Raw genomic sequence first — 6,324 nt, 5'->3', positions numbered from 1 at the left:
GACATAGAGATTTGTAAAGCACACTAAGATCAGAAACGTTCAGACTCGTTGACTAAAAAAACCTCTCCTACAAGCAAGACATGATCGAACCCCAGAACTGTATGGGTGTTAGATTCATTGCAATCACATAGTGATGTGAACTAGATTATTGACTCTAGTGCAAGTGGGAGACTGTTGGAAATATGCCCTAGAGGCAATAATAAATTGGTTATTATTATATTTCCTTGTTCATGATAATCATTTATTATCCATGCTATAATTGTATTGAATGGGAACATAAATACATGTGTGGATATATAGACAAAACAATGTCCCTAGTGAGCCTCTAGTTGACTGGTCTGTTGGTCAAGGATGGTTAAGGTTTCCTAGCCATAGACAAGTGTTGTCACTTGATGACGGGATCACATCATTAGGAGAATTTGCTATTGTTTTATGCATGTCAAGTATACATTCATATGACCATGAGATCATGTAACTCACTGACACTAGAGGAATGCCTTGTGTGTATCAAACATCAGAAAGTAACATATATGGGATTGTGTGAATCCTTGACATAGAGGTTCAACCAATAAAATCTTCATAGAATATGTAGGATCCAATATGGACGTCCAGGTCCCGCTATTGGATATTGGCCAGAGAATGTCTCGGTCATGTCTGCATAGTTCTCGAACCCGCAGGGTCTGCACACTTACGGTTCGGTGACGATATAAATATAGTTGAGTTGTTATGTTGGTGATCGAAGGTTGTTCGGAGTTCGGAATGAGATCACGGACATGACGAGGTACTCTGGAATAGTCCAGAGGTAAAGATTGATATATGGGATAATAGTGTTTGTTCTCCGGAATGGTTCAGGAATTCACCGAAAGGGGTTTTGGATGTTTCCCGAAATGTTCGGGTACGAGAACACCTTTATTTGGGCCACGGGGTAAAGCCCAGGAGGCTTTAGGAAGGTGCAAAAGGAGTTTTGCGAAGGCCACAGGCCAGACGTCGCGGACCCTGGCATTTGGGGCCAGACGCCGAGGACCCTGCGTTTGGTCCTGGAGTCCGAGGAGGACTCTTGCCTTTCGTGCCAAACCGACTTTGAGGAGGTTTTTCTCCAAGAAACGACCCCAGGGCTCAGCATATAAATAGAGGGGCAGGTCTAGCACCTAGAACACATCTAGATTGCCCCAAGCCGTGTGCCGGCAACCCCGTCCCTCTAGTTCATCCACCGTCATAGTTTCTGTTGTGCTTGCCGAAGCCCTGCGGAAATACTTTCATCACCACCGACACTATGTCGTCGTGCTGCCGAAACTCATCTACTACTTCGCCACTCTTGCTGGATCAGAAGGCGAGGACTTCATCGAGCCGTACTGTGCTGAACGCGGAGGTGCCGTCCGTTCGGTGCTAGATCGGGACGGATCGTGGGACGGCGGCGATTTGTATCGCGGAAACGTTCCACTACATCAACCGCGTTACTTAACGCTTCTGCTTAGCGATCTACAAGGGTATATGGATTCACTCTCCCCTCTCGTAGATGATCATCACCATGGATAGGTATTGCGTGTGCGTAGGAAAATTTTTGTTTCCCATGCAACGTTCCCCAACATATAGTGATTGATGATGTCATTGCGGACATCATAAAAAATAAATCCGTCGATGACGACTTCCTTCGGAAAGTAGTCATTGTCCTACTAGGAATAGTTATTGCTCCCATGTCGAGCAAGCTTGTACCAAAACAGTATTATTCCTTGGTAGATGATGTCAAACGTATTTCCAAGATCAATTGGAATGCTTTCACCCTTCGTGTTCTCTTAGACTCCGTTCGCGTTGTGAAGAAAGGCAAACACCTCCGACAATGGCCGAAAGGCAATTTAGCTCTGTTGTAGGTACAACTATGAGACATATATCAATGTAAAATAGTTTATCACTTCAATTTTATGTGGTTAGTAGTACTAAGTGCACATCTTGCTTTTCCTGCAGTACTTGTACTAGGAGAAGGTGCGACCTCTGTAAGGTGATTGCGCTTTCAATCCTAACTTGTCCCTACAACCTTTGATGAGGAATTGGACCGCAGCTGCAGACACTAGGAGAGATTGGTTTGACTATGACAATGGCCGTGGGCGTGGCAACGTCAAGGTAATCATGTTAGTTGATCACATGTAGTTTTATATCACATGTAGCTGAGGTATTTCATTTAGTTAATCACGTGTAGGTGTATATCACTTGTACTTGTATATCGCATGTAGCTAATCCTAGTTCACTTAATTTTTAATGATCACATTTTGTTGTATATCGCATGCAGATCGAAGATAATATAACCCAAGAATATAGGGCGCAGGAGCCCAAAGTCCTAGATCATGGGACTATACAGAAGCCAAAACCCAAGCCCACAAGTGCCACCGCAAGGAAGTCGAAGCCAGCTTTTAACCCGGACGAGATGATGGATGTTTTCATGAACGGGTGTATTAATTACATGAACAGGCACAGGAGGAAAATACCTGATCAAGTTGCTGAGGTGACACACCCGTACTTTTTGAGAATAAGCAGATAACAAAGTTTCAAAATGATGCAAGCATTAACGCATTTATATTTGTGTTGCAGAAACTGTTGGAGAAGCTAAACAAAGAAGGTGTCATGTACAAGCCAGCAGCTGTCGTGCCATCCTGTAAGAAAGATGGTGATGATGAAGTGGATTCGTTTGAGAATGGTGCATGTGAAAAAAAAGGAATTCATGTACAAGGAATACAATCACTCTGAAGATAGTCTGGAACCGATCATTGATTTCACGCAGATTCGGGAGGCAGATCCCAAGGAGAAAAACGAAGCTGAGGAAGTATGTGTGTTTGTCTTTAATTTTCTCGTTTAATATTTTTAGTTGGAAAAATGAATCTTCATGATATATTTTTTTGCCAACCACAAAACACCATCTAAGATCAATGTCCAGAATGGTGGTTCACCAAAGTAGGCTAATGATGACTATGGTGCAACACCGGAAAACCCTTGGATTGTTAGTAATTTTCCTCGTTCTAGTTCTTCGGACATAGACATTGTGCCATCTTATGTTACCAAGTACATGGCTAATTCTAAGGGGAAAAAGTTGCCGACATTCAAAAATGATGACGAAGTTTTGTGGGGAAAGAAGAAGCAGACAGTTCCCAAGAAATTTGAATCCCCATATGCACTTGATAAGCCAAGCAGGCGTTCCACCCGCGGTACTAGACCTTCGGGAACTACTAGTCACCTTACTAAGGAATCCATAATAGTGTGAATTCTTATCCCTGCGGCACCCATAGACATTATCTGAAACTTCTGGTACTCTTTGAATTTTTTTTCTTTGGGACCAAAAAAAAGGTACTTCGTCCGGTCTTGCTAACATATGGCTATGCTTTTCCTCGAAACTTCCAACATACCAAACTCCACACTTTTCGTCAAGCTTCACGGTCAGCTGTGCTTCGCAGTTGCAGCGTGACTCGTGTCTGAGCCTACGGTTGCATCCTTCCTCGATTAGCAATCTGCTGTCACGTTTCCCTTCTCTGGAACAAACATACCGCGGCAAACGCATATTATATGACTCTTTTTTGCTATACCTGACCTTGTCCTTTCTAATGCTGAAACCATTATCTTCAGCATAGCTGTTGTAGAAGACGAACGCAACTTCTGCAGACACAAAAGTCATTTCTCTTATCTTCATGAACATATCCCTCTAATCATCACCATGCGTACTATCTTGGACATTCTCTTTCCGCTCATCTTCTGTCACCTAAAGAATCAAAACATAGCCATGATTTTTTACATGGTTTAACATTACTTCCATACAACATTCAGCTCATGCATACCTCACTCATGTTGACTGACGACTGCGACTCTCCAGAATCAGGTGCATCTACTGATTCGTCTTCAAGGTGTGTCTCCGTGTCGGATTCACCATAATAGTCGTACGCGTTATGAGATCCTGAAATTAGCTGAAATAATGAACAGAAATACATAATTAATTATCATATAATATTCCGCAAAATATTCGATTTGCATGCTCCAACAAAAAATTCCACTTCCCCACCTGACTAATGTAATCTTCATTCGAGACCTTGGAGTTGTTTTCCTCAATATCATCATCCCCTATGTTCCCATTCTCTGCCCAATCTCCATGATCTGAATTTTCATCATCTGACCAATCATGTATCTAGTCTTCCAGCATTTCTCCAAACTCCATATCTACCATGATATCATTTAACTCATTGTCCGCCATTTTTCCTACAACAAATAATAAGTATCATCATAAGGTACGTGAACCCTAGTTAGGAAGATGCCCACGGGACCCGTCCTGATCACTTTGGATCACGAGGAGGAGCACTACCGAAAGTAGATAAGTGATAGCTTGCGCCGCCGTATACCTAGGTTGGCCGCCGCAACAAATAACAATAGTCGTCGTGCACACAGCAGATGGCAACCGACGCTACGTTAACCCTAACACAAGGAACCCACTTTAGTCGGTGTGATCACTTTGTAAGATGACGAGCAGCTCTACAGAGATTCAAAGAACATCAACTAGGGTAACGCGTGAATGATGGAGTTGCGTGATTGAGGGAGCTGGGAGCACTGGAGGTTGACGACGGTGATGCACGCTGTCGGCCGAGATCGCTGCCAACGAGATCGGCTCCGCCGATTTTCAAAGGACCTCAACTAGGTAACGTGTGAATGATAGAACTGCGTGATTGATGTTAACCGTAGACAAAGAACCCACATCACGAGGAGCACCACTACCGAAACAACATCCACGATCGCATGCGCTGCCGGGTAGCTAGGTTACCCGCCCCGCTAGGTTAACCACTACCACGAAAATGGCGGCAGTTCATTCGATGTTGCCGAGACCAAGACTAATGGGGGACGTGGGATGCGGTACCTGCGAGTGCTACAGGTTCATGATGGTGCAACGCCCGCTGTCCGACGAGATCGCCGGCGACGAGAACGCCGCGGCTGGAGATCTACTGCGTGAATTATGGAGCTGTGTGGATGATGGAGCTGCTCGCGTGAATGATGTAGCTGCATGAATGATTGAATTCGGTGGGTCTTACGTGGTCGTGGGGTCTTGTGATGTTTTTTCAGAGGAGGATATTGTACGTATACGGTATGGGTTATACACGGTTAGACAGGGCTTGGATCTGGGCTACGGCGGGCCGGGAATAAAAGAAACTCGCGATGAACAAGAATTTTTTTTTAGAAAAGGAGGCTGAGCCCCGGTCTCTGCATCGAGTGATGCATGCAGTCATCTTTATTACTTATTCAACAAAGGTCTGATAAGAACATACATCAAACCACCCGAAGCCCCCTCTCACACCTACAAACCGTGATAATGTGGAGTGCACTCACTCACCATATCTAAATCCGGTGTCGTCTCCGATCCATCCACATGACGTATCGGAACTCACAGCCGGTGCAGCAGACCTAAAGCGTACACCACATGCACACATTTTAGAAGCCGCCATCATCATCGAACCGTTGAACCATCTTCAGGATAGAGATCCGCATAATCCTTGTCAGTCCAGCCATCCGTCGACGCCACCACGGCGCCCAACGGCACCCCCTCCCTGCGCTCGTCCATCCAAACGCGAAGACTCAGTAAGATCTGTCGTGCGTAGCACCTGCCGACCAGGTATGACAAAGCGTAGCACCTGTCGGCCAGGCATGACCTGACATCACCACCGAAGCTTCGTGCAGGACGAAGACGCTCCACCTTCTGCCTCCGTCTTCCAGCGCTGCTCCACAAACGATGCTCCCTAGAGAGAAATGACACCGCAATGCCGCCATCGTCCGATCTGGAAAACCAGATCCTAGGGTTTCCCCCGGAGCAGGAAATTAGGTTAGGAGCGGAAATTAGGCTTAGGGGGGGCACTGAAGCAGAGCTCCAACTTTATTAAGCCAAGGCAGAGCAAACCCAATCAAGATAGTTTAATAGATTTCCCTGACAAACAAAAAATAACTGCCACATACCGAGAAAAGGTTTAACATAACGTGGCCCTTATTACAAACTCAGACAGGAAGATCCTTCAACAAAAAGGATAGGTAATTGAAGAACACAGAAGCGCATGACAAGCCCTCAAGCTATCCTAAGCAACTCTCATCATCAATAATTTAACAACCTTAAGTACCGTAGAAGAAGAGCACCCTGAGTTGTGTACAAAGTATTTTCCATTGCGTGATCATTGCACCCACCAGATCTAGGACACAACGTATGCTTCACCATTTTCTTCCCTGAAAAACAAAGTCATTGCGTAAAAGCCATAAGCTTCACAAGGTAGCAGATGTAGCAGTGTTAACAGTCTCCCACTTCTTTTTGTTTTCAGA

The 6,324-nt window shown here is 44.9% G+C and overlaps 1 pseudogene; it reads right to left on the bottom strand.

The window, feature by feature from the left end:
• Positions 1 to 3,254: 3,254 nt before the first annotated feature.
• Positions 3,255 to 4,228, bottom strand: LOC123405582 (annotated as a pseudogene).
• Between the last annotated feature and the right edge of the window lie 2,096 nt (positions 4,229 to 6,324).

This window comes from Hordeum vulgare, chromosome 6H, assembly GCF_904849725.1.
Source record: "Hordeum vulgare subsp. vulgare chromosome 6H, MorexV3_pseudomolecules_assembly, whole genome shotgun sequence".
Lineage (NCBI taxonomy): Eukaryota > Viridiplantae > Streptophyta > Magnoliopsida > Poales > Poaceae > Hordeum > Hordeum vulgare.
Note: the sequence above shows the minus strand (reverse complement) of the source record. Positions and strands in the feature narration are given on the sequence as shown.